The sequence below is a fragment of the Vulpes vulpes genome, chromosome 12 (genome assembly GCF_048418805.1).
Source record: "Vulpes vulpes isolate BD-2025 chromosome 12, VulVul3, whole genome shotgun sequence".
Taxonomy (NCBI): Eukaryota; Metazoa; Chordata; class Mammalia; order Carnivora; family Canidae; genus Vulpes; species Vulpes vulpes.
In genome coordinates this window covers 105,507,148-105,529,727 of record NC_132791.1, presented here as the reverse complement: position 1 = coordinate 105,529,727, position 22,580 = coordinate 105,507,148, and the positions used below count along the sequence as shown (strand labels likewise).

Below are 22,580 nucleotides of genomic sequence, written 5' to 3'. Positions count from 1 at the left end.
CAAGAGAATTGAGAACACATGTTCACAAAAAAAGTACACAAATGTCCATACTAGCATTATTCATAATAGCAAAAAATGGGAAAAAGTCAGATGTTCAAAAAGTGATGAACAGATAAACAAAATATATCCATATAATAAAATATTATTCAGCCATCAAAAGGAATGAACAAAAGATCATGGATGATATGATTTCATTTAATGAGATGTCTAGAATAGGCAACTCCATAAAGAAAGTTATTGAGTGCTTGTTAGGGATATGGGAAGGAGAGATTGAGAAATGACTGCTAATGGGTATAGGTTTTCTTTCTGGGGTGCTGAAAATATTCTGGAATTAGATAATGGTTATGGTTGTACAATTTTGTGAATATACAAACAACCAATGAACTGTGTATTTGTAAGGGATGAATTTTATTGTATGTAAATTATAGCTCAGTAAACAAAGTATGAAAGAATTTTTATAAAGACTTGAAATGCAAACACTCCTAAGAGAAGCTTTCAATGACTGATAGCTTACCTGCTGCAATACATGGCAGGTGCTGTCTAGTAGGTGATCAACATATAGTTGTTGAATAAATAAATAAATAATCAAATTATTTCCCCAGGAATCAGGTTTTCATGAAGGAAGAGATAAAAGACCAAGAGAAGCTTGAGGGAGCTCTTTACAACGCAAAGGAAGCAAGGGTGAGGGGGAGTAATCTGGGAAGGGGAAAGCCTGGAAAACAATAACTAAGACATTTCCTCTTTTCACATTTTTGCCTGGACTGTCTCCAGATGCTCCTATTGTCTCCTCACTCTGGCCTGGATTGGTTTTACTCCCCAGTGCATCCCTAGTGCCTGATAACTGCTGGGTTCTCAGTGGAGACTTGTTTAATAAATGAATGATTAAAACTTCAGGAGCTTGTCTGAGACTCCTTGGCAATTTTAGGGGGGAGATAGGTCTTGAGAAAAGTTGCAGATATTAGGTAAGAAAGCCTGCTTTACCTTTTGAAATAGGATCCTTCTTTGGACAGAAAAGCTAAGCCCTGGCCCCTCAGCCCTCTGCATAGCTCCGCACAAGGTTAGGAATCTCCCTTGCCTCGTCTCCTACAGCGAGGCCTGGAGCTAAGCCAGACCATAAGAAGGAAACAGCAGATCTTGCAGTTATTGGTGGACTTGTTCTGACCTAATGGTGGGGAAGACCCACGGGTTCACTTCTGTCTCTAAGCCATGCAGTTGAGGGAGTTGGCCGGAGACTGCTGTGGCAGGTTTTATGGGAATGTTCATAGTAAGGACTGTACTCAGTCAATAATACACACTTGCTGTGGACACCTGGGTGGCTCAGTGGTTGGGCGGCTGCCTTCGGCTCAGGTCATGATCCTGGGATCCAGGATCGAGTCCCGCATCAGGCTCCTGCCAGAGGCCTGCTTCTCCCTCTGCCTATGTCTCTACCTCTCTCTCTGTGTGTCTCTCATGAATAAATAAATAAATCTTTAAAGTAATACACACTTGCATATATATGGCTTTGTATATCTGTGTTATTAAAGACAGTATCAAACATATAAAACACACATTTATGTGTATAGGAGAAATGTGCATTCACTTAACAATCCCTTATATACCTTTAAGAGTACACTTAATAAACAAATTTATTGGAATAACGTAAGAAGAACAGGACCGGTTTTTTGTCCTGCTCTGTCACTAAGTGTGGGTCTTCCCAGGTCCTCACCTGCAGAAACCCAAATTTCATTTCTAGCTTTTGAGTCTGCCTTTTTGCACTTATGTGAAAGAAGTGAGAAGGGGCAAACTAAAGCCTTTTGTAAAAAATAATTAATACCAGATAAAATCAACATGAAATGAAGATGCAGTTCTCTTATAACACCAGGGAATAATAATAATAATAATAATAATAATAATAATAATAATAGATTTTTACTCTCCTATAAACTAAGATATGGATGAGGTTAAAAACAGGGGCCCATGAAAGCCTTAACTCAACAACAGGAACAGATTAGCTACTCATCTGCAATCAAGCACTGTGAGCAGGATAGGTGTTGACCATTATCTCTCAAGTTCTAAAACAATGTAATAGTAGATCACAAATTTTTAGTACTTCCTGAATGCCAAGCATTATGCTGAATAGTGTACTATTATTACATCACTCAAGCTTCACAACTGTCTTATGAAGTAGGTACAGTTATTGTTTTCCTTTTACAGATGAAGAAACTGAGGCCCAGAAAAGTTAAGTATCTTGTTCAAAGTCAGCAGTTAGCAAATTATAGAGATTTCAAATCCAGGCAGTGTACCTCCAAGCCCAGCACTCTTTTAACTACTTTAACTCTTTGACTCTTGTTTTATGATTCTAAGATATGAAATAATGAATTGAGCATATTGTGAGCATCCATTCTCAAACTATAATGTAAGAAATGGACTAAGAGTAGAGTTAGTGGTTTATCATCAATGGAGGAAGGACCAATCATTTAAAAAAGATTTATTTATTTTAGAGAGAGAGGGAGGGAGAGAGAGCACAAGTAGGGGGAGAGGCAGAAGGAGAGGGTGAGAGAAAGGGAAAGAAGCAGACTCCCCACTGAGCACGGAGACAGATGCTGGGCTCAATATCACGACCCTGAGATCACTACCTGAGCAGAATCCAAGAGTCAGATGCTCTCCTGACAGCCACCCAGGTGCCCCAAGGAAGGACCAATTCCTAAGCCACATCACAACTTTGCAAGAGGACTCCTTTTGGTGAGTAAGATGGGTTAGTCAGAGTAAGATGGGTCAGCCATTGGAACAGGTCATGCAAAGCCCAGGCAAATGGCTGTCTTCAGAGTCTTGGTTTTCTATGGTGGTCTGCTCCTCAGTTCTTATTTGGTTTCTGGGCATAGAGAAAATAAATATAGAAGGTAAGGGAAAAAAGGAGTCCTAGAGGTAGACAGAAGGATGCTTCAGGGAGTCTACCAATCACTCTTATTCAGAGGCAAAAATAGCTAGCAAGTGCCCAATGACATGGAATAGCAGTTCAGGTTGATTCCAGCTCTCCATGGTTAGATTCTCAGGATTTGGTTTATGAGCAGTAAATTCCTCCATGAGGTTTGTCTTTTCATTTTATTGGAGAAAGTTCCCTCATAAAGTTCCTCTCCAGACCATCAAAACTCACTCAAACTCTTGGGAGCTACACATTCCATCTGCATGCCTCATGATTTCCTCTGCTGGAATGTGTCTTCTTCCCTCTTCTGTTAGTAGATCCATCTCAATTTTTCTTCCTCTGCCTCTAGCCAATCTCCACTAGTGATCCCAAGAAACTTTGTTTTCCTAGAGCTGCCATCTTGAAAATGTTGCTTCCTCCTGGAGGAACTGCTTTATGAGTAAGCCAGGACAACTCTCTCCATTTATCCATAAGATGAGGGGGGAAAAAAAACCCTATGAGTTAGTATGGAGTTTAGATGTCATTTAGTTAGGCCTACCTCCCAACATGAAAGTGGTCTTTATACCAAGTGGTCATCTAATGGCTTTTAAATACTGTCAGAGACAAGGAACAACCAGTTCAATTTTCAGACAATTCTGTTAGAAACTTTTCTGTTATAGGGCAGAAATGTGGTATCTACCCTTAAGTTCCATTTCTGCTCTCATTCATAAGAGAAATCTTTAAGATCTCTTTCATGGCTTTTGCCCCAGTAGCCACCTCAAGAAATTATCTACTTTTTAAATTAAGGCTACATGTCTTGTTTTTTCAATGATTTCTATGTATTCTTTTTCTTTTTTCAGGGATCAAAACCCATGACCCTGAGATTAAGACCTGAGCTGAGATCAAGCGTCAGTTGCTTAACCAACTGAACTATCCAGGTAATTCCTACGTGTTATCAACAATTCTTGGGGCCCTTGGGTGGCACAGTTGATGAAGTGTCCAATTCTTGGTTTCGGTTCAGCTCATGATCTCAGGATCTTAATCTCAGGGTCTTGAAATCAAGCCCAATATCAGGCTCCAAGCTCAGTGAAATTTCTCTTCCTCTGCCCCTCCTGTGCTTTCTCACTCTCTTAAATAAATAAATAAATCTTAAAAAAAAAAAAAAAAAAGCAACCACCCAATTCTCTTGGAGGATAAGTCCAAAACTGAATAAAGGCCTTTTCCAGGTATGCTAAGAAGGAGACAGTGGCACAGTTGATATAACTTCTATGTTCCATGTTCCATATCCTAAGAATCTGTTATTAATTAATTTATTTTTTTGGGGGTAGCTTCACTTCCATGTTAACCTTTAAGATTAAATTCTTAAGTTTTTCTTATGATTGCTACTATTCAGGCATATTGGATCCTTTATGATCCAATAATAAGATAATGAGTGGACCAAGTAGAATGGTCTTCTTTAGTAGTGAGGGACATTCTCTGAGTTGTGACTATCTGTGCAGATAACTGGTGAGCAGCACAAAGGCTTAGGGCTCTATGCTCTCATGAGATTGACTTAATCACATGGTGAATGATCCTGAGAGAACTCTCAAACAAGGCAAAGGGTCTGAGATGACAGAGAAAAGCCCATTGTTTCATTAGATATTTAGCAGGATGAGATGTGGGTACTTGATTTAGGTATGAAAATCAGGATAGAATTTGCCAAAGAAACCAGAGATAGATAATATCCAAGGCCAGGAATGAGTGGAATCCCAATGAGTGGCTTTATTTCCATTTACTGATGTGATGAGAAGAAAGTTAGACCTGATATCTCTTCTCTGAGCTGACGTTGTATAACCTGTGAGCATTTAGTGTACAATTTATAGACCTTGATAAATTCTTATCCCTGAACCGAAAACATTTGTCTTGCAATCAAGACAAAATGAAAAAAAATGTCTCACCTGTTCTTTGCTAACACCCCAGCTCACCACTGAGAAACTACAGGGAAAAGAACCATAAGGATGTTTCTAAGGCCCTCTTCTTAAAGTTTCCTAGATGTGGGGAGGCCCAAATTTCTTCCCATAATCCTCTAGGCATCTTGTGGTCATAGGTATAGCAGATTTTGGGTTACAAACTCAAAACAGAGATGGGGACCGCCTCCTAGTCCCAGGGGAGGAGGAGGCTTTCCAACACAAGTGAGGGTAGAATAGAGCCCCTGGGGTCAGAAGGAAAGTATTGGTGAGAGGAGTGAAGGGTGACATCTCATAGTGGCTTGGTCTCTGCCCCTTGCCTCTTTCTGGCTTCCCATTGTACCTCCCACTGTTGGGGCTGACAGGCTGAGGAGCCATGATTCTGCACTAGGGGAAGAGAGCATAGAAGGGAGGCCCATCATTTTCTCCAGACCCCAGCCTTAAACAAGAGTAGCAAAAGGACTTAGGGAACTTCCTGTATGGGCAAGTCCAGCTTTCGAGGCTGAAGTCTTGGGCAATATTAAGGGATCTGTTTGTCCTGAGAGCATCCCTGTCTAACTGGCCCTTGAGGAACTTAGTGGGGATGGTGCTTGGAAAGAGTCCCAGGGAGCTCACCATCTCTCATCTATCTTGATAAAGCCTGGCCCTAGAACCATCTTTTGGGTCATCCAGGGACATGGATTCCTAGCACAGTGGCTGGCACCTACTAAGCACTAAATCCACACAAATGATATCATATAATTAAAAATCAGATCATTTTTCTAAAATAGGGTTAACCATTCTCAAACATCTTGAATCTGGAGGACCTGAAAGTATTTTTGATTGCATGAGTCACCACAGAAGAACTATACAGAAAATGATTTTGTTATTCTTATTCCTGACAGATAGCTAAGCACAAAGTGACTTCCTGAAAAACCCCACAGAGCGTTAGCAGAGGCCTTGGGAAAAGAACTAGGAGCCCTGCCTCGTCCCTTGCTATGTTAGGCAGCAAATCCTGCTTTCCTTCGCCAGGAACAGCAACCCAACAATGCTTCCTCTGCCAGATACTAGCTTCCCTGCCGAGGCAGGCAGGACTGGAAAGGCAGATGTTAGCCAAGTGGAGCTCCATTTGAGTCATATCCTGGTAAATGTGTGTCAGAAGCAGGTGAAAGATGTTAAATTTCACACAGACTGTGCACCAGATGAAAGGTGAGGAGCATAGCAGCCCCCACTTGCCTTCATGCCCAAATCACTTTCTGTTATGCAGAGAGAAACACATCACAAAGGTGCAGAGCAGAATGCAGCATCATCCCCGGGGCTAGGAGTTAGCATGCACGGGGCAGCAAGAGTGCTGACACCGGGGTCTAGCTTCCACCAGACATGGGACATTGAGACTCAAAAGAGGCAATGATTGCACAACAATGTGACTGTACTTAAAAATGGCTCAGATGGTAAATTTTATGTGTATTTTGCAACAATTAAAAAAAGAAACTGACAACATGAGCAGCAAAGTACTAAGCAGCAACAGCAGCAAGAATAAAGATAGTGATTCTTATATGCAAGCAGTGTAATAGGAGACAAAAGAGCTTCCTCTCAAGCTGATTGGAGAATCAAGTCGGACAGTGTGTGCGCAAGTCCCCTGTGAAGACTGTACTAGTGTACACTTTATCACGGTGTGTCTGTGCTTCTGACCTCTTGTCCTGCCCAGCCTGGTTCCTGACGAGAGGCGTCCTCTCGTCACCAAAATACAACCTCATCCAAGGCTGAAATTCTCCTCCAGGGGTCTGCCTCGAGCCTCACTGTCAGCACATGCTCTCTCACCACACGTGGCTCCCTGCACTCGTGGGCAAATGTCTGTGCCTTCCCGTTTCCCAGCTGAGACAGGCTGATATTTTCAAAGGAACATTACTAGAAATTAAAAGAAATAAATGAGGAAATAATGACAAGTTGCGTAAGTAAAATAGTAGTTTTACTTTATTGAACGCATAGTATCTGTTAATCATGAAGCTAAGTCTTTGACATCTCATTTTTAATCCTCGCAATACTCTGGAGGGAAACTATTACTGTGTTTCCTGAAAATCAAGGGAACTGTTCAGAGACCTTAGGCACACAGCAAGGCTAAATCAAGACTCAAACCTAGTCTGACTGGCTCTAAAGTCTTTCTTTACTTTTCCATCCATCCTGCTCTTGGATTTCCCATCCAAAGGACTTCGTTGAAAGAGCAGAGAGCTTTAACAGGTGCCCGCATATCCCATGATAACCATACTCTACCCCTGGTTGTTGGCACATTTTTAGGTCTTGGCCTGCCTCCCTCAGCTCCTGGCTCTTTCTCAGTAAGCTCGCGGGGATAAGGGCTGTTTGCTCGTTCAGCACTACATCCGTATGACCAAGAACAGAGCTTGGTATTTGGAGCAGAGAGTAGATGCTTACAGATATTTATTGGATGGAAGAATGAATGACTGATCTCATAGCGACTTCATATTCTCCTCAGCACCCAGGGGCTGGTCTGTCAGTCCATTTTTGTCCTGCTCTCCAAGGACAGATATCTGTAAGTCACTATTCAGGCCCTAGAGCCCTTCTTCTTACTACTGGTTTCTGGGTAACCTTATTATCTTTCCATAAACTTACTGAGTTCCATCAAATGAATAAGTCCTTTCATGGCCTGTGTCAACTTCTTTGCCCCCAGTACACTACAGACTATTGTTGACCACAGCGAATGATGATGATGATCATGACCCTGGTGATGATGGATAACCGACATTTATGGAGCAATGAATATGTTCTAGGCATCATGCTAAGGTCTTTATATAAATCATCTCATTTAATCCTCACAATATCCTTTGACATTGATCCCCTGATTGTCCCCATTTCACACAGAAGAGAAACAGACTGAGTGGCTCAGGGAAATGGCCAAAGTGATGCATAATTCTTTCTGCCTTCAAACTTTAAACTACTTTGTATTTTGTGACCCTAAATTGTTGTCCCCTTCCTCTCACAGAATGCACTGTCTTGAAACAAAGCAAAACAAAACACAAACCTCCACCCATTACAGCAAACCTATGATATCACAGTACCCTCCAATGACTATACCATCTGCACCATCAGATTTAGCACCCACTCTGCAACAGAAAGGATGCCCTTTTACAGATAGATTTGGAATAGTCTACTTGGTTGATGAAATTGCCTCCCCTTCCCCTCTAGGATCTTTCGCCGGCACTGTACTTCCTAACCCGAGTTCTTTCAAAGCACATGGTCCTTCCAGAAAGCCCTCACACACTGTATAACTTTTGGCTGGACTCCACTTAAAATCAGTATTTTGCACTTAATCTGTTTCTAGATGGAGCAATCAGGATCAAGAGGATTTATGAGGAGTGCTTTCCTAGAGCCTGACCTTTCTCTCATGTTTTATTATTTATTTGTAGTCTAGTGTCTTCAGTGAATTTCAGCCCCATCCTGGGGCCTCCAGCTGTGCCATACTGTCAGATAGCCCTTCACTGCTGGAGCTGATGATCTTGGCGATGAAAAGAAATGGGGGCAAATGTGAAGCGTGGGGCCTGGCAGCTTAGGGGGTGACTTCTCAAGAGCTTGCTGTAAGCCATGTTTTTGATTCAATTCCGGCTCTCTGTGGTCAGTTTCCTCATGATTTTGAGCATGCTCGCAGCACCTTCCTTTGCACCTGGCTGACTTACCTTTTGCAGTGAGTTCAGCATTGGAGACAGAGCAGGGAAAAGAGAGAAGTTTCAGTCCTGTGTGAATTCATTTGGAAAAGTAAGCATGTAGGATTTAAGCAAATCTCCATATTGCCCCTGGAAGGGTTTGAGGTCTTTACAAAACCCAAGCAGCATAGCTGACGCCCCTTCTTTTCAAGGCCAAGCATTCCATGACTCTACAGTGAGCAAATCTATGTCCCCAGATTTGTTCAGGAGGAACCCTTCCTCTTTCCTCACCTCAGTGGGAACCTGGATAGTCCCCATGGAGGATTTCCTTTGTGGGATTTCTCAAGCTTCACCTTCAGACAAGTGGGGCTGCTGTATTCCTTCCCTCCTGGTGTCACTTTGAGATTATTGTTTAGAGGGACTGACTCTCTTCTCAAGAGACTGTTTTCTCTGCAAGTTTATTACATGCACCTTTCTGTTTGCTGCAGGGAGAACTCTGAGTTCTACCTGAAATCTTGCAACTTGAAAGATAGCTTTCCAATTTTGTGAGGTCGTTTTACGTGTTGGGAATTGGACACCAGAATTTTTAGATCCCTTTAGATCCCTAAGCAGTAAGTAACCTGGTCTTCAGGATCTCATATGACAATCCTTGGGAACTCTCCCCCTTTTAAATGCTTGTGTTTATTTTTTTCATAAAATATTTCATGCATACAAAAATAAAATATAATGTATGTAGGGTATACAAGATAATAAAGTAAATACTTCTGGATCCGTTTGTCCAACCTAGGAAGTAGAATGTTTGCCAAAATAATGAAGCACCCCCACGCCCTCACTGATGGTTAGATCCTCCCTACAAGGACTTTTATGTTTTTTTGTTCTCTTGTTTTTCATTACAGTTTGAAAGCATATTTATGAATATATTTTATAATTTTGTGTGAATGGACTTTGTATGAATAGTATCACACAGAGTAATTATTTGTGCCGTACCTTTTTCAGATTCATTTGAATTGATGCATTTAGCCATAGTTAACTCATATTTGCTGCTGAATAGTATTCCATTATATGACTATGTCACACTTTGTTGCCATCCCCTTGCCGGTGCATGTTGGTTGTTTCCCATTATGCTATTAAAAGTAATGCTTTTTAAGCATTAATGTAAATATGTAATGTGTAAATATTGTTGGCTATGTTTTCTGGTCACATGGACAAGATTTTCTCCTGGGTTTCCAGTATTTCCTTTGATCACTTTCTCTACATTCTCATCTTCTCTAGTAGGATTCCCTTCATCAGTGACCTCATTTCTGGTAATTACCCCCTCAGAGACTGTGCTGCACACACTGGTGGTGGAAATGTAAACAAGGCACTGTGCCTTTCCTTGGCCCACCCCCAGGATAGTGGGATCATTAATCACAGCATCCATTTTGATCACCCAGCTGGAACCCTGACATTGAATTCTCAGAGGTCAGTTGGCCTGTGGTGCCCAGTCTTATACTCTCTCAACTGGTCACCACACTTCTTTCCTGCCTCAAAATCACTATCTTTACATATTCTTCACTTCTCTGCCTTTTGGGTCTCAGACAGTCTCTGCTTTCTAAGATAAAGTTTTTACCTGTCCTCTTAATTCTATCCCCTGACCACTCTTTCACATACTATTATTTTCAGTCCATCGTTATTTTTGGTAAGCCCACCTAACATGATGGGGATTCCCCATGTCCCTCAAATCTTTGATTTTATTTTTTTGTCTTAAGCAACTTTCTTTCACCTCTGTCCTTCTTTGAAAAATGACTTTACATCCCACCCAACATCTGTCATGGTTGACTTCTGCCCCCGACTCTACGGAAGATGCCTGCCACCAGTTACCTCCCAAAGGTCACATCTAAAGACTTTGTATTTCCATAGCTTGCTGAACCCTGGTCCTCTCTCGAACTCCTCCCTTGCTTTGCACAGCATGCTGTGGCCCCATCACCCCTTCCAACACTTTCCTTGTTCATCCTCTTCTTCCTCCATGTACATTTCCTACCTCTACTTCAGAGGTATCATCCATTTGTTTCATTTCAGTCTGGGAATGGAGGCTTCTCTGGGAAGGCTGCTGAAGCCTCAGCAAAGAATGGGATAAAAGCTTTGGCATATTCAAGCTTCTTCTGGACCTGCACAGACATTCAAGGGGGGTATGGTGGGTGGGGTGGGGCAGCCTGTATTTTCAGATGATTAAGATACTCAGAGTCAGGTGGCTGCTAAGTTTTTGGTTTGAGGTGTCTCACCCACTGTTGCCAATGGGTGAAAATTCTGGAGATTAGGGTATAGGTTTTCAGAGGGGAACCAAGACCCCACTGTAGAATTAGGCTCTTAGTGTATACATCCCTGTCTTCATTAGGATTAGTTTAGAGGATGAGCAGGAGGACCCAGGCAGTTTCTGGACTCCACAGCATGGCTTAGACCAGGATCTATGTGCTACCAAGTTCATACGGGTGATCCTAGCCCTGGTCTGCCTCGCCGTCTTTCTCTTTCACTCTATCCCTCCATCTCACTTTCTCAAGTATGCAGAAAAGTTGCAAGAACATTAAAAAGAACCCTTTTTTTCACCTTGATTATATGAGAGTAAATTGGTGACATGATGCATAATCAGCTCTGAATACTTTAATGTGTATTTTCTACAAACAAAAAAGGATTCTCTTATTCATATCAAAATACAATAATCAGAGCCAGGATATCAACATTATTGCCATCTAACTCTCAGACCCCATTTGAATTTTACTTATTGTCCCAATAAATTCTTTTATGCAGCAGGATCTAGTCTAGAATCAAGTCACATCTTTTAATCTCCCTCAGTCTGGAGTAGTTTCTCCATCGTTCCTTGACTCCACAATCTTGATAACAAGTCCAATTATTTTGTAGAATCCCTCTCACTTTTGGTTTACTAAGGTTTCCTCATGATTAGACTTCAGTTATACATCTTTGTTGGAATATTCCAGAAGTGATGTTGCATTCATCCTACTACAGTGTTGAGAGGCATATGATTTAAATTTGTCCCATTATTGATGATGTTACTTTTGATCACTTGATAATTTTGTGTCTCTCAGACTCCTCCACTGTAAAGTTACTTCTCTCCTCTTTGTAATACATGAATATTTATGGGAGGTTGCTTTGAGACTCTGTAAATACACTGTTAATCATCAAACTTTCAATTTATTCATTAATTTTATGTCAGTATGAACTTACGGCTTCCTATTTTATTTGATGGATTTTAATCTAATATTATTTATTATCATTATTTGTTTTGGTACTAAATTGTCAGCCTGGCTTTTGTGTCCTTTCAACATGACCATCATTCTTTGAAAACTGCCTTTATGTTCTGGCACAAAAAGCTGTTTCAGGCTCCTCTGTTACTTTTTCTATTCAGTCTTAGGGATAGTCATTCTTCTAAAGAACTCTGAATCTTTTTCATGAAAAATGGTATTTAGAAACCACAAAATCTGGGTGCTAGACGAGTTTACTGTCATTGGGGTATTACTGTTTCCAGCCCCCTTTCACAGCTTAAGAGCTGTGAAGAAATGGTGCTGAAGAGAAAGAATAGGGATAGGAAGCAGGATTTTTCTTTTACAATCCAGTTCCTTCCTTCCCAACTATTTATTTGCCATTTCCACTGATGCATCCTATAGGCATTTAAAAATCTACATATTTGAAACTGCTCATATTTCCTCTACAGTAAAAACCCTCTCTTTTTACTCTCCTACACTGCTAATGGGAATGTAAATAGTTTGTTCTTTCTGGAAGATGATTTGTCAATGTAGTTCAAAAGCCTTTAAAAAAATCTTACATTTCCTTTGACCTCAAATTTTACCTTTAGGAATTTATACTAGAGAAATTATTAAATTTGTACAGATATCTTCAGCATTAAGGATGTTAATTTTAGCTAAAATTGGAATCATGCAGAATTCTTAGCATCAGGGAACAGATAGAGTAAATTGTTATGAACCATAAGATAGAATTCTATATAATCAGCACAACAATGCTGAACTACAATTACTAATTTGGAGAGATGTTCACTATATGTTACTAAGAGGAAAAAGAAGTTGTAAAATGGAATGACCCCAATTTATGATGGAAATATTAGAACTATATATATGTAGGGAAGGAAAAAACTTTAGAAGGTATATCAAAAGGGAATGATAACAGTGAGATTATAGACTTTTCAATTATTTTCCCTTAACTGTGTTTTCAGGCTGTTCTTCATCAAATACTTTTATTTGTACAATTATAAAAGGCAATGGAAAGAAAACTACACACATCCTTCTCCTGACTTTGGCATTTCTGTTAATGCTACAGCCATCCTTGAAGTCTTTGAACCCTTTACGTTATTACTAATGGCTTCATCTCACCAGTCATAGGGTCCTGTTGATTCTTCTTTCACAATATTTCTTGGGATGTCCCTTTTATTTTGTTTGTCTGCCACCATTCTAGCTCAGACCTTGTCACCCATACCTGGGCTACTGCATTGGCTGCATTGATAGAGCTCTTTATACCCCCAGAGTCAGAAATCCAAATGAGCTGCTCTGCAGCAGATCTTTGGTCACATCACTCCCTGCACAGAAATCTCTAGTGATACTCTTCTATGTCCTTAATAAAAGCCAGATGCTTTGGATCAGTCTTCCGTAACCTGGTCCCAACTAGTGTTGATTTGCACTAATTTCATACTCAAACTTTGTGCTCCAGAAAACATGATCTAGCTTCACTTCTTTAAACATATGTTGTATTTTCCTGCTTTTGTGGTTTGCTCAACTGGCCATTCTGGAATTATCTTTTCCCTCTACCCTTACTTCTTCTCTTTCTCACTCAAATGTGTGTCTTTCTCTGTAGGCTCCATTGGATGTGATTCTCCATCTCTGAGCAGTGTAACATTTTGTGTCACTCCCATTTTATACACCATAGTCATCACTCTCTTCTTTTTTTCAGCCAGGCAAACTTTCTTCCCCCCAGGGTAAGTCAATCTACTCTAGAATCTGAGCATTCTTTTTTTGAATTCCTATGCTTGGCTCAACCTTCTGTTCATTTTATCCACTACTTTATGTTGGAGAAAATTACAAATTGAGATCAAAAGACTTGGGCTTGAACTTCTTAAAGTTTTTCCTTGAGATTGTCTGTTTCTCAACCTGCTAAAATGTAGTTTCTGCCCTTATAAATGCTATCAAAAGTGACCTGGCAAAAGTCATTGTGATCTTCATTTACTAAGTCCAATAATTATTATGTATGTGAGGGATTGCAGCCTTAGGGATCTGACTCTGCAGTTGGACCAACTAGGGTTTGGTCCTAACTTCTCCTTTTACTGTCTCTATTTTGTACAGGTTACATAAGTTTTTCAAGGACCAGTTTCCTCATCTATTAAATGGAGGGAAATAATAGTACCTTCTTACTAGAATTGTTATAAAAATTAAGTGAGATGATGGTTATACAGTGTTTGTAGAGTGTTGGACACCTCAAAATGCTCCGTAAGTATTTGCCACTGTTGTTATTAGATCAAAATTCTAAGATCATTGCAATGGCTTCTGCTTACCCTTTACCCCTACTTCCTATTGCGGTCCTTTCCTCCTAGTCATCCCATACACTTTGTGCTTCAGTTATGTAGAATGCATATAGCTTTTCAAACACACTCATTCTGTACCATCTCTGGATTTTTGTGCTTGCTCTCTCTTCAACCAAGGATATCCTTCATTCATTCCTTATTTACCTGATTAGACACATCCATCTTTTGAAACCTATTTCATATATCACCTCCTAGTGGAAGCCTACCCTCCTCTTCCTCAGCAGAGGAATTTACTTTTTTGTGTGTGTGCAATCTTTCTACCTTGCATGTGTTTCCGTTGTTGTACTTACCCACACTGTACTATATTTTATTGTTTACATTACCCAACCCCCAACTATAAACTCCTGGACTCTGCTTCTATTTCTCTATTTAGTTGCTTCCACTGTGTGTGGCATATTTTAGATACTTAACAATATTTGCTGAATGAAAAAGTGGAAGGAGACAAAGCTTAGAAGTAGCAGAGCCAGGACTAAAAATCAGGACTTTTAACTCCTAATCCCATGTTCTTTCACTGACATCCCCCCAAAGTCAAAAGCACATCGAGTCAGTTTTGCAGGTTGTTATATAATGTCTCATGGCCTGGGACTGACCCTGACATTGAGATTTACTGCTTAGTATTATAAAAGCTTCAGACTTCAGCTCATCTCAAAGGAATTGTGCAAAGATGTGACTAAAGGACGTCAGAAAACAGTGGGGATGATGTGGTAGGCTTTGAGGCTGAAGACAGGAACCTTCAAAGACTCCATCAAAAACAAAAACTCTCTTTAAAAGCTCAGTAAGAAGAGAAAGACACTTTAAAAAAATTGATATTAACGTGATCTCCAGGCTGTGTTTATTGAAACAATCTTAGGTCCATAATCAAAACAATGTTTTATCATTTCCCCTCCAGGCTGGTCACAAGCTACAAACTGGATCGTTTGACACATCTTTCGTGCACTTGAAACTCAAATTGAAACTCTGCCATTTTAACTGTACAAAGAAAAATAACTTTTCAAAGCCCCACATATATATTTTTCTGATTCATCCTTTTGATATTTTACTTGGATCAAACCCCAAATTCACTTGGTTTTCTCCAAGCACATATTTGGGCTACTTCCATCATTGTTCTTGGAAATGATTTTTCCTTTTGACATACTGTACATTCAGTATACAACCTGGTCAACACCATCATAGGCCACAGCATTGACTCCCTTGTGGGCTATCAGGAGCATCTCTAAAATATATCTCCACTTAGGTTGATCAGCTGCTTAGTTTTGCAATGTTCAGGAAAACGAGTGTGTGTGTGTGTGTTTATGTCAGCATGAATAAGTTTTGTGTCTGCTGGGGGAAATGCTAGGTTAGCATGTGTTTCAGAGGGTTTGGAGAATTTCTGTGGCTTGTTTGCTGATATGAATAAATGTCAGAACATGTTTTGGGAAGATCTGTGTATATGGTTTCATTTATCTGAGGAATATCCTAAGTATAGGAGACTTAACATGGGGAGACATTGTGTCCCCTGGGTGGTGTAGCCAGGGAATATCTGTTGGGAGAAGATGGAAAGTTTGTTAAAACTGGGAAAATTTTCGCCTTATTGTCTGAAAGGAAGAAGACAATAAACTCCACTGCTCTGGGGTAAGGCCATGGCAGTTTTTAGGAACTGGGGCAGTCTGTCTGGGGGGTAAGCAGAGAGAATAGAACTAGCTTTACTTTTGTCCATGGTCAAAATGCCAACCCCTTTGCTATCTAATGGGTCATCTAATGGGTCCAGTGCTGCCACTACCAACTAGAACTTAGTTCTTTTGTATAACCCATCCCCAGCCTAAGCTCTGCTACATCAGGTATCTTCCTCTGCCTCATAATTGATTTTTACCTCATCCCCTTCATTCTTGGGCCTTGTCTACTGTCTCCCTTCTTTTCCAATATTATCTCTTTTTGTCATAGGTCCTGGCTATCTATCTACTTGCAAAGTCTGTGCCACCTTAATTCACCCCGCTCAACATTATTTTTGCCCTTATCTTCCCGATTGTTTCTTGTCTCTGCCTTGACTTTATGCTCTGCCTTTCTTATTCTTGGCCATTCATATCCTCCACCCTTCTTCTCCTCCACAAACTCTGGGTCTGTGCTAAGAATGGGAACCCAGGAAAATTATGGACAAGTAAGGAAGACCACAAGAGAATACTGAAGAAAAATAAATACCATGATAGGCAGGAGCAATTTGAATTCTTAGAAGAATTCAAATTCCTTTCACTTGGGTTGTTCTTAATACACAATGAGAAAATCAGAGCCAATCAAGTAATGATGCTGCCTCTGGCTCATTGCAGTTTATTTGTAATAAATGTTACAGCTGGATACAATGACAAGATGAACTTTAAGGTCCTTCCAATGCTGAGATTCTATGGTTGGGAGAGTATTACAGATAAAATATTTCAAGATCATGAATTGTCTACAATCAAGGGTGCTATAATTGTCTATTCTAATTGTGACTATAAGCCATACTTTTATATTCTAGCTAAAAGGAAGATGTTCCAGCCATGTTCTAAGCTCTGTAGGCTTGTTTGACAAACATTGCTTTCCTCTCTTCTTGTCATAGCTGTAGCCAGAGCCAGGGAACTCTAGCACATCCAGAACTTTTAGAGAGGCCAGGGTTGTTGCTTTCCAATTCCACCCACAGTCTAGGGAGGAGATGAGATATCAGTGCTCTCATTCCAGTGTTGCTGTGGCTTCAAAACACCATAAAGCAAACTGAGAATGGGTCTGGCCAAGACTTGAGTTCCAGCCTTGGTGTTCTCCTAGTCTTGAAGAAGCCCTGTCAGAGCCCTCCAGTTTTCCAGCCAGAGTAGTTGGTGTGCACATGGTGTTAGCAAATCCTCTAAGAAGATCCTCTAGTTCTTGGAGGATATCCTTCCTAGGACTTTCTTCTAGAATCCAAGTCACTATCAGGCATGGTATGGAACTGTATCTTGACTGGTATCTGACTAGGTGTGAGGGTGAATTTTAAGTGTCAACTTGGTTGGTCAAACACCAACCAGTCTGAATATTTTTGTGAAGGTACTTTTTTTAGATGAGATTAACATTTAAATCAGTAGATTTTGAGTAAAGCAGACTAACTTCTATAATGTGGGTGGGCCTCATGCAATCAGTTGAAGGCTGTAAGAGAAAATGGACTGAGGTCCCCCAAGTAAGAAGGAATTCTGCTTCTTAGTGACTCAAGACTGAAACATCACTCTTCTCTGGGACTCCAGACTGCTGATCAATCCTGCAGATTATGGACTTGCCACTCTTTACAACCATGTGAGCCAGTTCCATAAAATAAATAAATATCTATCTATCTATCTATCTATCTATCTATCTATCTATCTATCATCTATCTATCTATCTATCATCTGTCTACACACATCTTATTTGTTCTGTTTCTCTGAAGAACCCTGACTAATATACCTGTAAGGACTAATATGGACAGAGAAGAAGGTACCCTTTATTTTATTGGTTAATGTATCCCTACAAGAGACCATTATAGCAACTCATTGAATGTCCAAGACTAAATTTGATCTTGGATGGATGACCATATTGGTCACTATGAGATATTCCAACTTTAGGATTTCCAACCATCCTGATTTGCCTGGGACTGAGGGTTTTCTGTGATAGGGAATGATTAGGGCTAAAACTGAGAAACCTAGGAACCCAATTTAATAATTTGGGCTACTGATTTTTTTTTTTTCTATGTAAATATCCAACATTTTGGAGAACATTATAAAGAGCACCTCTGATGGACTTACTGAGAAACAGTTGTTCCTGATATTCCCCATTAGATTTTGGTTATTGGTACAATAAGCACACTGCCCCTATCACAAAAATGTCATTTCAAGGCCCTAGTTTTGCACCTAAGAACCAGTCAGAGCATTACATAAATGTCTCCAAAGCACTTAAAATTATGAGCGTGTCTCCTGCCAGCAAGGGCACTTACACTCTGGCCATAGAATAGTCTTGGGATTCTCAACACTGGTTGCTATAAGCCACAGCAGACCCTGCGGGTCCAGTCCTTGGGAAAGCCACAGCTGCATATCCATAAGGACAGGTCCTAAAACCTACCTTCCCAAATGCTGAGGCTTTGACTTCCAATTTTCTGGTAAATTCACTTTTGGCAATCATAAGTCCTTCAAGTACCCCTGAAACTAAGGGTTTCATATCATCTTCCCTTCTTCTGACTGGCTCTTGAGTGGAATGTCTGTGCTCTAGTTCTTCAACAGAATCTATACAAAATCAAGGCCCTCCCTTTACGAAACTCCTTTCCTTTTGGTCATGGGTTCTTGGCCACCCAATTTGTAAAACTGGATAATGAAGAAAGCAGGGTGTGATTGGGTTAATGCCCCCTTGCCTGGTTACCCTTTCCCCCCCTCCCTAGGGCTATGTGAGTCATAGCCTCTTGGAGAGACTGAGCTCTGGAGGGCCCCCAAACCTTCAGGCCCTTGCAGTCCAAACAGTTCCATGTGGCATGTGGTTTTGATGTGAGAAGCTATATTTTGGGGATTATTGTGTTGTTATTTGCCAGACACTAAACTTCAGTGCACAGAAAAGCCAAAGCCTCATGTACTCTCACTCAATTATAGTTGCTGGCCATGAAACACATTCATTCACACAAGCACACATATCTGAGGGTAGAAACTGAATATCTCAGAGATGCCATGTACTGTCTAGGCATTTCACTCTGTGCAATAGATAAAATCTTCTCCATTTTAGGGATGAGGAAATAGACTCAGAGGGATTAAATAGTATGTCCGATGTCACACAATAAGTAAGAAATGAAGCTAAGCTTTGATCCCAAGTTTATTAGGCTCACTCCAAACACCAGTTTCCTTCCTCTGATGCCTCATAGCTTAACAAATCACAAGTACATGATATACTCCAATCTCAAGTTCATCCTCTTTGAACTCAAAATTAGGATTGTGAAAAATGGCCACAAAAACTCTACCATCCCTACATGCATAGTTTGTGCGCTGTGAGTTTGCGGTTCCATCATGAGGCAGAAGGTTGGTCTTTACTGCCTGAATCTGGACTTGGCCAAGCAATCTGCTTTGGCTAATATGACTTTTGCAAATGTGATGCTAGCTGAGGCTTAAAGAGTGCTTGTGCATGGGGACTTGCCTTCTCTATCTACTGGAAACCTTTCCTCCACGATATAGCATGCTGAGACATGTAGCTTAGTCAATAGCTAGTACAAACCACCAGAAAGGGGAATGATGTCATCTTGGACCAGCTCCCAGCTGACCTTCCAACTGATTGTATTTGCATGACTGCAGAGAAACAGCGAAGAGAACCACTCACCTGAATCCAACTTAATTATGCATAGATCTGTGAGCTAATAAATAGGATGACTTATTATATAGCAATAGATAACTAATATGGAAGGTAACACTATCCGGTGGGCACAGGAGAAGCAGGATAGAAGATAGTCACACCTGATTTAGTTACTTTGTTATTTTGCACTGTGCAAAGGGGGTCACCTGGCAGACTGTGCCTTCATTCCTATCTTTTCCCCTCTTCCTGTTACTTCTCAGTACCTTCTTGTTCCAGATTCTTTGTGTTGGGTGAGTATAGGGGGTCCAGTATTCCTGTACTGGGGTGGGGATGGGGAGTGTAGCACTTCCCGAGGACTTATCACACGTAAAGTCTTAGTTCTCTGGTCTATTCCTGTGCTTTGCAAATTCCAGAGCTGTAAATGTTTTAAGAATTCACTGTTTTTCCTCCTTTCCTTCTTTCTGTTGAGTTCTGAGTTCACTGTCTCTTGATTTTGCTGGACCTGGGGGTGGAAACTAGGGGGCGTGGGAGAAAAATGTGCTCTGATCCTTCTTTGAATGGAGGTAGGGTTGACTAGACATGTTGAGAAGTTTCCACTCTGACATTTGTATTTGAGTATGAGGATTAATTGTCTTCCAGATATGAATGCTGCCCTCTTTTCACTGGTTTACAAGAGAAATTAGAAGAGAAATTTTATTTCTCTTGTGAACATAACAAAGGTCTTATTTTTTATTACCCCAAAGCCCTGTCTATTTAAGCTTTCTATCCAACGTAAGTAATACCAAGGTATAAATGTTCTTTTTCTCCCCAGATTGAGAAGGCTTATTATTGTTATTTTATTATGTTATGTTTAACAACTCAAGGAGTCTATAATAATTTAAAATAAAAGCATAAACATATTTCAGATTGTCATATTATGTCTTTGAAGAAAAGAATGCTAGCAAGCTTTGGTTTAATATTTTTGTTGAAACCATACAGCAATTACTGAAAACAAGGGATGGCAAACTTTCTGTAAAGGGTGAGATAGCAAATATTGTAGGCTTTGCTTTCATAAGATTTCTGTCATAGCTACTCAACTCTTGGCTCTTGTAGCACAGAATAGCGATAGACAATAGTAAGTGAATGAGCATGGCTGTGTTCTAATAGCTTTATTAAAAAGCAACAACAACAGTGTCAGGCTGGATATGGCTTGGAAGGTCATACTTTACCAACTCCTGATCGAGAACATGGAGATTCTGAGCAGGGCACATAATCCTTGGAGTTATAAGTCAGTCTTCCCAAGATGATTTATTTATATGCATCAGGATGCTGGTGTTGAAAAAGACCTTTAGAGCATCTAGTCTCAGTCATTAATTTTGCAAAATGAGGCAACAGGGACTGACATAAATGAAACAAAAATCACCCAGAATTAGGAAACAGAACCCATTCTCCTGACTGTTAGCCAAGAGTACACCAGTTGTTAGATATCCTTCTTTGAAAACTTCCAGCAAGTTTCCAAGAGCCTTTAACAATAATACATCTAACATCTGTGTGTTAGTTTATAACTTAAAAAGGTAGGAAATGGTATCCCATCTTATATATGAACCGTTGATGCTTATTGACTTTGCTGACTTGCTTATATTTGTAGAGTCAGTAAGTGATAGATCTGAACAAACACATGCCTTTGGACTCCAAGACTGGTGCTGTTTTTAGCTACATCACATAACATCACCTGATAGATACAAGTTCTGCAGAGAATGTTGTACCTGCATACATCTAGCAAGATGCAGAACCAGTAAAGTAGAGAAAAGATAGTAACTTCCCATTTAATTGGTAGCTTCTTCCTGAATTTACTCTTAGAGAAATATAGGTGATCCTCTTTGGTTCCTGTCTTTGGAGGTTTGATCCTGAAAGTCTGGTATGAGATCTTAAAGTGATCCCAGCACTTGAATTAAGGATCTCCAGTGCTTCCTGGCACTGCCCCATTTAAATGCAAGAATCTGGCATCCACATAAGCTTTTGTTGCATGGGTTCTCAGGGATTAGTGTGTGCAACATATTTGCTGAATGGTGGTCATTAAATACAGAAAAATTTAGCAGACAAGCTTGGCCCTGGAAGTGCTTTCTGTAGCCTGTCTTTTTTCTCCTGAGGGGGAGGTAGTGGTGAGTAAGTGCGTCCCCCGGGCCAGGTACACCTGGGGCAATACAGGGTACCCAGAGAACAAAGCTCTGCCTGGTATCTATCAGTCCCACCCCTACTAGCCTCTCTGTGACAACCTGCCAGGGCAGCAATGCCTGGCAATCTCTTCCCACTCACATTCCTGAGCACTACTGAACCCAGCCCAACTAAGCTCAGCCTGCCAAGCAACCTAGCACACAGAGTGCGGTGAACCGCCTAGAAGAATGCAGGGGCTGAGGCCAAAGCCTGCTTGAGTTTATTATCATTTATTGTGGTGTATTTATTTAATTGTATTTGCAATTTCTTCTTTATTTTCCTTACTTGCTCTTGGATGGCTTGTGACAAGACTTTCTGGCATCATATCTAATTATACTATTTTAAAATTCTCCCTTCACTTCTGATCTACTGGCAAATATTTTTCAACAAACTTGATGGGATTAAAACTAAATTGACCAGATGGCTTCTTTGCACCTAATTTAACACAATCCTATGGTGCCAGATTTCTAGGCACAGGGACCCATTATCCCCTTACTTGCTTCCTTGAGCTGCTCAACTCTGCTCTGCCTTTTATATTTATCAAATCTGGAAATGGATTTAAGAAAATACACAGATGTTACTGAGCTAAGAGGAGCCTTGAGGCTTTAGGGTTTGGCAGAGAAATGCAGCAATGTGCTGGGAAGGGGCCCTAAGTGGTGTGAAGGACCATCTTTTCATCTAGTTCTGCTTCCTAAAGCCCAACTAACAAAGGGAGTTAATGGGCTGGAACTATAAGGCTGGACCTGAGTTTCATATTTTGTCTCTGCTATTTTCATGTCTAAATTTCTTAGAGAGTTTGAGAATTTTCTGGTTAACACTTAGATTTGTTCATCCATCCAGTATTTTCTAAGCTCCTCTAATATACCAGACACCGAAATAGATGCTGAACCTAAATAGTTTTTGAAGATAGATAATTTTTGCCCTATGAAAATATATGGTTTATTTAGGAGAAAATATTAAATAAAAGTAGTCCAGGTACTGTTAGAACTCCTCATTCTTTCTTGAGAGGGTAATCTCATAACCTACAAGGAAATTAGGGCATTTCATACTTTTCCTATATAGGTGAAATT

At 40.4% G+C, this 22,580-nt stretch overlaps 1 long non-coding RNA gene across 2 annotated transcripts in view; it reads left to right on the top strand.

Moving 5' to 3' along the window:
• Positions 1-22,580, top strand: part of LOC140594915 (uncharacterized) — a 162,912-nt gene that overhangs the window by 51,259 nt on the left and 89,073 nt on the right. The window contains exon 1 of one of the 2 annotated variants that reach the window (XR_011996189.1): positions 3,740-3,819. The exons of the other annotated variant lie outside the window; for it this stretch is intronic. This is a non-coding gene — a long non-coding RNA (uncharacterized lncRNA). Of the gene's footprint in view, positions 1-3,739; positions 3,820-22,580 lie in introns of those variants that run through there. 2 annotated transcript variants of the gene reach the window in all.